This window comes from Marmota flaviventris, chromosome 11 (assembly GCF_047511675.1).
Source record: "Marmota flaviventris isolate mMarFla1 chromosome 11, mMarFla1.hap1, whole genome shotgun sequence".
NCBI classification, from domain to species: Eukaryota; Metazoa; Chordata; class Mammalia; order Rodentia; family Sciuridae; genus Marmota; species Marmota flaviventris.
In genome coordinates, this window is record NC_092508.1 from 47,588,927 (window position 1) to 47,598,562 (window position 9,636).

Here is a 9,636-nt window from a genome sequence, read left to right on the forward strand (position 1 = left end):
GTTCCCAACCCTGGCTACACACTAAAGATATAACATAGCCCTCCAGAAGTCTCTGCAAGGTAGCCTAACTACAGCCATTTTGGGGCCTGCCCCAACATAGTAGTAATAATACTTTCACAGAAATGAAGACGGCCTTATGACAGCTTTATAGAATGAATGTGGCTGGAGGAAGAATCCCAGAGCTCGAGGATATCTCAATAGAAAACTCCCAAACTGAAAAACTAATAGGAAAACAAAAAACAAATAAACAAACAAACAAAAAACAGACTGGGGGGGGGGACCCTAATATCCAAGACTTGTGGGAAAACCATAAATGGTGTATTTATATAAAATGGGAATACCAGGAGGAGAAGAAGGAATAGTAGAAGAAATATTCAAAATAATAATAACTAAGTATTTATCCAATTAATGTCAGATGCCAAATCTCAGACAAAGCTCAAAGAGCACCCAGTAGGATAAATTAAAAAACAAAAACAAAAAACACTACACTTTGGACATATCAAAGGTAAAGAAAAGATCTTCAAAGAAACTAAATGAAAAACACACATTACCTACAGAGAAGCTTTATAAGATTTACACCTGTGATTCAGAAACCATGAAAGTAAACAAAAATAGGAACAAAAAACAAAGGTGATATATAGTAGCAATATTGTTGCTTACTAATGCAACAATATCAATAATCACTTTCCATGATCTAAATGTATCACTTAAGTGAAAGATTGTTGGGGTAGATTTAACAACACGACCTACTAAGATGACTATTAAAAAAACATTGTAAATATGAAGTCACATATAGATTAATGATGGAGAAATACACACCATAGTAATATTTATCAAAACAAAGCCCAAATAGCCTCATTAATTCCAGAAAGAATTGATATTAGACCAAGGAAATTATTAGGGATAAAGAGGATATTAAACAAGACAAAAGAGAGAATTTTCTAGGAATATATGGTATACCTAATTATAGAATGTTGAAATATGTGAGGCAGAGACTGATAGAATTATATGGAAAAACAGAAGAATCCACTATTATATTTGAAGACTTTGACACACTCTACCAGAAACACACAATCCTGCAGGCAAAAAAGAGCACATGTGTAGTTCGCAGTCCAGAGATGTAAGGATATACATGAACTCAACATTACCATCAATCAATTGTATATAATAAACTATATATGACTTCATCTACAGATAACAGATATACAATCTTTTCATGAAATACCAGATTGTATTCTTGGCCATTGGACATATTTACAGAATTAAAACAACTAAAATCATACAATATCTGCTTTCAGAATACAGTGGAATTAAATTATATACATGGTGATTAAACTATACACTTTTTTAACTTTTAGGTGCCATAATATCTTTATTTTAATTTTTTATGTGTTACTAAGGATAGAACCCGGTACCTGATGCATGCTAGGTGAGCACTCTACCACTGAGCCCCAACCCCAGTCCAGAAACTATTCACTTTTCAATATCACATTGGTTGGAGAAGAAGTTTCAAGAAATAGTAAAAATCTTTTGATTTAAGTGAAAATATAAATACCAGCTTATCAAAATTTGTGTAATGCAGTGACCACAGTGGCTAGAAGGAAATTAATAGCATTGAGGACCTCTCTTAGAAAGATCTAAAATTAATTATCTAAACTTCCACCCTAAGAAGCCAAAAAAAAAAAAAAAAAAACCAAAAAACAAACAAACAAACAAAAAAACGAAAGCAAATTAAATCCAAAGTAATGAGAAGGAAAAGAAAAAAAAAAAAAAAAGAAGTAATAAAAATTAGAACAAAATCATTTGAATTGAAAACAGGAAATCAATATAAATAACAATGAAACACAAACTGGTTTTTTGAAAAAATTCATAAAATCTATAAGCCTCTACTCATGCTAACTAAGAAGGGTGATAACATAAATTATTAATACCAGAAGTGAATGAGAGTACATCACTAAGAATCCATAGACATAAAAAATAATCAACCTAAAAAGTAATGAGTTATTAAACCATGAAAAGACAGGAAGAAACCTTAAATGCATATTACTAAGTGAAAAAAGTCAGTCTGAACAGACTACCTACTGTATCTTCCCAACTATATTACATTCTGGAAAAGACAAAACTACAGTGACAGTAAAAAGATCAATGGTTGCCAGGGGTTATGGAGGAAGGAGAAGTGAATAGGAAAAGCACAGAGGGCTGTTAGGGCAGTGAACCTACTTTGAGTGGTGGATACATGCCTTTGCATTTTGTTCAGACCCACTGAAGGTACAACATCAAGAGAGAACTGTACAGTGGGTTTTCTGGGAAATCATGATGTGTCAGCGTAGGTTTGTCAACAAAACAAGGACACACTTTGGTGGGTGAGAGATCCGGGGGGTCATGCATACGTGGCGCAGGAGGTATTTAAGAAACTTCTGTACCTCTTGCTCAAGTTTACCATTAACCTAAAATTATTCTAAAAAAAAAAAATTGTTAAGAAAGAAAAGGTTTGGGAGGAGAGTCCGGCAGGGCAAATACAGAAATCCAGAAGTAAATGTTATGTTGGATTTGTGAGTTACAATTTAATTCCAGCTGAACATTTCTTAAAGTGCTTTAAAAAAATATCAGTGCCAATGAAGAACTAGAGCAAATTCTTTTTTGCCAGGAATTGTTTTCTCTCCAAATGATTCTGATAATTGGTAAGTGTTGAGAGCCACAGTATTATATGACAAGGCCACTAAATTTATTTCTACCCTTTTTTAGTGTGTGAGTATGTGGGAGGGGAGGCAGGGAAAACTACTATTAATTCTTTAAATCACCTTTTAGAAAGCCAACAGGAATTAATGAGGAAAAAAAAGTTCTAGAATTTAACTATAGTATACCTCATCCCTCCATAGCTTCTTTATTTTTTAAACAGAAAGAAAAGAAATTGTGGAATATCCTTTCTAATATCAATGGCTAGGAGAAGTATCTCTCTCTCTCTCTCTCTCTCTCTCTCTCTCTCTCTCTCTCTCTGTGTGTGTGTGTGTGTGTGTGTGTGTGTGTATGTGACATTCTAGAACTTTGTAAAAAAATATGAGTAACATGTAACCATAAAGGTTGTTATTCCTTTAAAAATTCTGGAGAAGCACCCTTGTGAGTTGTAAGTTAGTGGGAGACCAGAAAATCCAACATGTCATTATCTCATATCAATGTTCATGAGTTGTACAGTCTCTGCAAGGGGAGGACAGTTTTGTTTTTTTTTTTTTCACCGTCAGAGACGTGTTTGACTCTGAGCCTGGGACAGAACAGGGGCTCTACAAACATTTGGCTAATGAATGAAATTTACTAGAAAGAAAGAAAAAAGCAGGTGACAGGGAACCCACAAAAAATAATTAATTAGAGTTCCAAGGTGTTGAAGGTGGAACAAACTTTTGTTTAATGTATACTCTTGGGTGTCTCATAGAATTGGATTCCTTGGTTTTGGTGAGAGGCAAGAGATATAACCAGTCTGGGTTGGTCTTTGTAAGGACTCTGTATATTATTTGGAGAATCAAGTTGGTGATTAAACTTACTGTTGGGTGCTATCTCCTTAATAAGCAACAGAAGCTAGGGCTCAAGAGCTGGCATCTATCAGCTGAGAGGAGTCACTAATATTTCACCATCTTAATGTAGTATTCATTTTAAGGTAGAAAATAACCCTATGAAGACACTCTACCTCAGAATGAAGGATGAGGATATGGATAGAAGAGAAAGTCAGAGTTTTAAGAGTGAATATTTTGAAGATTTTATTAAATCTATGACTTAGTTTAGATATATTTGGATAAACATTTTAAAATTTCATTTTGTCTTAATATTTTTTCCAGGAAAAATCTCTGACTATGTATCATCTAGAGGAAGTGATATCTTCATGTTTTTCATATATTTCACTTGTATTAACTATATTATGTTACATTAATTGCATCATTTTATGTATATGAATTGGGAGTTTTATCTGTTTCTTCCAATTCTGCCTTTATTCAGATAAATTTTCTCTATTTATTTTTCCTATATAAAATAAGAATAAACAGCTAAGACAGCAGTAGATTTTTACAAAATTACTGAGCAAACACCACATATAATCTGATAATATAAATATAGGATATGAAAGTAAAAAAATAAAAATGATCTAAAAACCCTTTAATATTTTAATAATATGGCTCTAACATATTAAGCATCAGTTTTAAAAATATTTACAGATATAATTTTAAATATTTATAGGTACTTTTTTATATTCCTGGGAGATCATGATGTGTTAATATAGGTTTGTCAATATAACAAGGAGCCACTTTGATTATGATTGTGTGGGGAAGGAGGTATTCAAGAAAATTCTGTCCTGCTCTAGTTTGCTGTAAACCTAAAATTATTCTAAAAATAAATTTAGGAATAATAGAAGATATCATTTCACCATTGTTTTCAAAATTTTGAGAATTTTGAAACTTCTCCAAATCAAAACTTCTCAAAAATGAGAATTTAAAATGAAAATCAACTGTATTAAAAATCATTTATTAGTGGGATAAGATAATTGTTAATTCTCAGCAGTTAACTTTGCTAAGCATTACATACAGCATTATAACCCAATAAATCCAACTTAGTCTAGAAATAAAATGGTGGAGACACTAAAGGAAAAGCTCAATGTTTTTTGTTTTTGTTTGGGAAATCTTGTTCCCCATTTAAACTTAGTGGATGCAAATGTAAAATCCCATGAAATTCAAGTCTACATAAATTCCACTTTTTTCTTGGCCAAAACAATGGTACTGCAGAACAGCTGAAAACCACATTTTCATGTGTTTGTAATTCAATTCTCTTCTACCACCTGCATGTGGCAAACAATTTATCACAGTTTCCAACTGTAGCTTTGCCAGCTGTTGGACAAAATGGAGAACACATTTAACTCTTTAAAAACTTTTTGATTCACTGGTGATGGTTACTTTGTCAGTCATATATATTCTGGCTGTCATTCTTTTGGTCATCTAGAATACGGCCCTTCTAAATGGAATGGATGCTGTTGGCCCAGACAACTGACATAGTATTGAGATAAAAACTGTTATTTGAAATTGTTTACACAAAGCTGTTGAAACTGAAGGAAAAGATAAGCAAAACGATTCTAAGTTTCTCTGTGTATCTGACTAACTGAGACAGCTATGAGAAGTGAATGGTCTGCTGAATAAGTGAACAGACTTTGGAATTTATGCACTTGAATTCTAATCTTAGTTCTTTCTAACAGTGTGATTTACAAACAAGTTTCATTATCTAAGTTCCAATTTCTATATCTCTAATGTAGATTTGTATTTATATTTGAATAATTTTTTAAGCGTTTTATGATATACTAGACACTACAATGGTGAGAAAAACAGCTTGCTGACCTAATGTAGGTTATAGCCTAGTGAAGGATACAAGCATTAAGAATAACTACAAATAAATCCATTTTTTAAAATTGGAAATTGTTGTACAGGAAATAGTATAAACTATAAGAGATTATAAGAATACAATATAGAGTAGTTAGTGAAGTCTTCTTTAAGGCAGTTCTACTTGATTTGAGATGAATGTATTTTCAATCATCATAAAAGTATTGAAGAGAGGAAGGAAGGAATAAAGTTCATTTTAGTAATAGGAAACACTACTTTCAAAGAACTGACCATGAAGAGAAGGAATTAGAATGCCATAAATTTTGGCTGGAGATAAAGATGATAGAGCCATATTAAGAATTTGGAATTTCATCAGCGTACTGTGGTGATGCGGCCATATCAATGTTTATAGAAACTTAGTTTCACAATAGCTAAATAATAGAACCAACCTAGGTACCCTCTGACAGACGAATGAATAAAGAAGCTGTGGTATATATATACAATAGAGTATTACTCAGCCATAAAGGAGAATGAAATTATGGCATTTGCCAGTAAATGGATGGAGCTGGAGAATATTATGCTTAGCAAAATAAGCCAATCCCAAAGAACCAAATGCCAAATGTTTTCTCTGATATGCAGATGCTAATTCACAATAAGTGGGGGGCAGGAAATGAATACAGGTATTTTGAACTGGACAGAGGAGAGTGAAGGGAGAGAAAGAGGTGTGGGAGTAGGAATAATGAATAATGAATTGGACATTATTAACCTATATGCATATATGACATGTGTAATTCTACATCATGTGCAACCAGATGAATGAGAAGTTATACTTCATTTATGTATGATGTGTCAAAATGCATGCTACCATCATGTAGAATTAGCACAAGTAAAAATAAAAAAAAACATAGTACAAATTTCATAGAAAAATAATTTGGACTTTCAACATAAATCAATATCAGTCTGTTAAAGGTCAGTTATAAGTAAGAAAATGGTAAAAATAACATATTGGCATTTTTTAAAAAAAACCACTTTGTGTACTGTTTGGAGATTGGACTGGGACAATCCATGAGGATGAATCTCTACAACAGTTTGAAAACCATGTGACAGGAGAAACTTGAAAGTTACAATAATCTTTTTTTCTTTGCCACAGAGTAAAAATCTCTGGGTCAGACAGACAGAGTGAGTGAAGGGAATGAGTTGAATGGGTCTAGCTATGGTCTTGGAAAAAGATGAGGGAAGCTTCTAGGAAAGGAGAGATGTAAAGAAAAGTATGTAAAGATGTAAAGAAAAGTTGAAGTTCATAGATGATTAAAGAAAAGATCACTTAGTCATTGGTAGAATGTAGAGGATGGGATGGTAAAGAAGAGAGAGTTGTCAGTGTGGACTTTTGTTCAGTCTTTAGGAACTGGATGTATGATTGCATCATTCAATGAACAAGAAAAGCTCAAAGAAGACCCACTGGGGAAGAAGATGAAGTATAATCTTTGGGGCATGTAGAGTTTGTCATGACTTTGATACATCTGAATGGATATATCAAGGAGACTTTAAGTAGAACTGAAGATAAGAAGGAGTTCTAACATGATGACATGAGATTGGAAATTACCAGTGCATGGATGTTTCTTGAACTCATAGATGCCAATAAGATTGTCCAGGGAGAAAGGAGAGTACTGGAAAAAAGAATATGAGAAGAGGCCAGTAACTGATTCTTTAGAGTTATCAATACTTGCAGTCTGAAAATTAGAAATTTGCAGCCATAGTAAAATGCCAGAAGCATGTGGGGGTGACTGAGGATTTAGGAGAAATGTGGCTTGTTAAGTACATATTAACATTGTTAAGAAACTACTAAATCCTTTGAGAGTAGCTGTGCCATTTTAAATTTCTGTCAGTGATATATGTAAGTTGCAGTTTATCCACAATATTGGAAGCACTGGGTAGTGTTGTTTTTTGCTGCATTTTTTTTTCAAGTTCATAGATGCATATTATAGCATTTCATTGTGGTGTTATGTTTTTTAATGTCCAACACAGTTGGAATTCTTTCATATGCTTATTGTATCTCTATAGCTTCATTGTATACTCTTTTGTAAAGTATTTGCTCAGATATTTTACTCAATATTTAAAATTGGGTTATTTTCTTTTTTTTTACTATTGGGTTTTGAGAGTTCTTTATATATTTTCAATATAAGTCCTTTGTTGGATATGTGATTTATAAATATTTTCTTTGAGTTTATATAGCTTATATTTTACTTCTTTTAAGATTGTCTTTTGCTGATGTCTAGTAGAGGCCCAGCTGATTCACGGATGATGCCTCTGGCTATATCTCCACTTCACTTTAGTGGAAAGGGTGAACCAGCTCCCTTGGGCTTATATTATAAGGGTATTAAAAGGCCCACCTCCTGGTAACATACCCTTGGAGAAGGATTTCAACATAGGAATGCTAGGGACACAGAAATTCATACCATAGAAGATGATGCTGAATCCATCATTTGTATTTCATATGGATCATGGTTTTGGTATTTCATCTACGAACTCTCTGGAATGACCATTGTTTCCAGATTCTGTTCTTTTCAAATCATTTGTTCCTTTATTTGGAACTCAGTAACACACTGAAGCACTATAATAAACCTTGAAATTGGGTTGTGTTAGTCTTTCAATTTTATTTCTCTTTATCAAAGTTGCTTTAACTACTATAAGCTTCCATCTGAATTTTATAATTAGTTTGCTCATTTCTAAATAAAAACATGCTGGGTTTTTTTTTTTAATTTTAATTTTTTTTAGCATAGGGATGAATCTCTACAACTGTTTGGAAAACATGTGACAGGACAAGCTTGAAAGTTGCAATAATCTTTTTTTCTTTGCCACAGAGTAAAAAGATGGCTATTCAAATTTTGCCATTGTGGGCTGGTGTTTTGGAATAGTGGGTGGAAGAAAATGTGAAGTGGGCTTTAGGAACAAAACTAACTGTGAGAATAGGTAGAAAATAAATTAAAATGTTTGACCATTAGAAATGGAAGTCCCGATAAGATCACAAGAATGATAATGGATCATTTTATGTTTAATATGAGTTCCTGAGACATTGAAGAAATATAGAGTGATTTGAGACTTGAGAGAAAAGCATATTCAACTAACATAAAAGGAACATTCAAAACTTAATAGTTGCCATAGTGGATGCAAAGCACATTAATTATTTTAACTGAAGAGGGGAGAGATTACACCAGAAGAGTTGAACTAAATTTTTGTGAACTGTAATTTCTGTCTTAAATAAAGTAACAGTAACAACTGTGATGCTATCCATTTCCCTAACTCAAATGTCTATAATTAAGCAACTTACTTCACCCATCCCTACTTATTATGAATGTCAGAGTTTTTAAGACTTAATAGCTTTTTCAATGCTTTTAAACTGAGCAAAATTTAATATAACAGAATAAAAATATACCAGGGATATCCAGGAACTAATGGATATTTTAATTTTGTTTTTTTTTGGTGGTGCTGGGGATTGAACCCAGGGCCTTGTGCATACAAGGCAAGCACTCTACCAACTGAGCTACAACCCCAGCCCCCATGGAACTAATGAATAGATGGCCTGTTTTCTTGCCTTATGTCTTGATTAATATATATAAAAACAACTATATTAGGTGATTTTCTGTAAAGTCGTAAAGTTCTTGCTTTCTTACCACATATATATATTTTTTATTTTAGTGCTCAGTACCAAATGAAATCCTTGCAAAAGGGCCGTGGAGGAATGAAGTGGCACAGAAACCAAGAAATAAGGGACCAATTAAGGAATTAGAGGATGCCATCAGGGCTGGCAGTAGGATGTGCTATTAAATTCTTCCCTTGTAACTGCTAGTTTTTCAAAGCAGTTTTATTGACATCTGCAAAATGGGCAGAAGCAAAATAAGGGTTGACATTACAAATATTTAGTTTATGAAGGATATAGGTAGGTAACGTCAACTCTAACTCTGGGCAACTCTACTTCCTTTGTTTCCCTGCGTTTTTCAGATTTGATATGGTTTTGTATAATAAGTGAAAAATCAAGGCTTGAGATGAAGTAATCTATATTCTGCAATAATCATCCTCTAAAATGTGAGTCATTTTCCTGCAAAGAAAGTTTAAAAGTCTGGCATTACCTTCTAATCCACCGCTTAAAATTTGTGGAAAACCTATAAACCTATAGAGTAGATAATTTGATCTTACTTCCTGGGGAGCTCATCTTGTGCACCATCCACTTTAGACATCTATGGTATCTCAGGACAGGACTCTAAGGTATTCACTGTTTGTTTAATATAAT

General features: G+C 33.1%; 1 non-coding gene across 1 annotated transcript; it reads right to left on the reverse strand.

The window, feature by feature from the left end:
- Positions 1 to 8,826: 8,826 nt before the first annotated feature.
- On the reverse strand, positions 8,827 to 8,899 carry Trnat-ugu (transfer RNA threonine (anticodon UGU)). Its single transcript has one exon. It is a non-coding gene; the product is annotated as a tRNA-Thr (tRNA).
- Between the last annotated feature and the right edge of the window lie 737 nt (positions 8,900 to 9,636).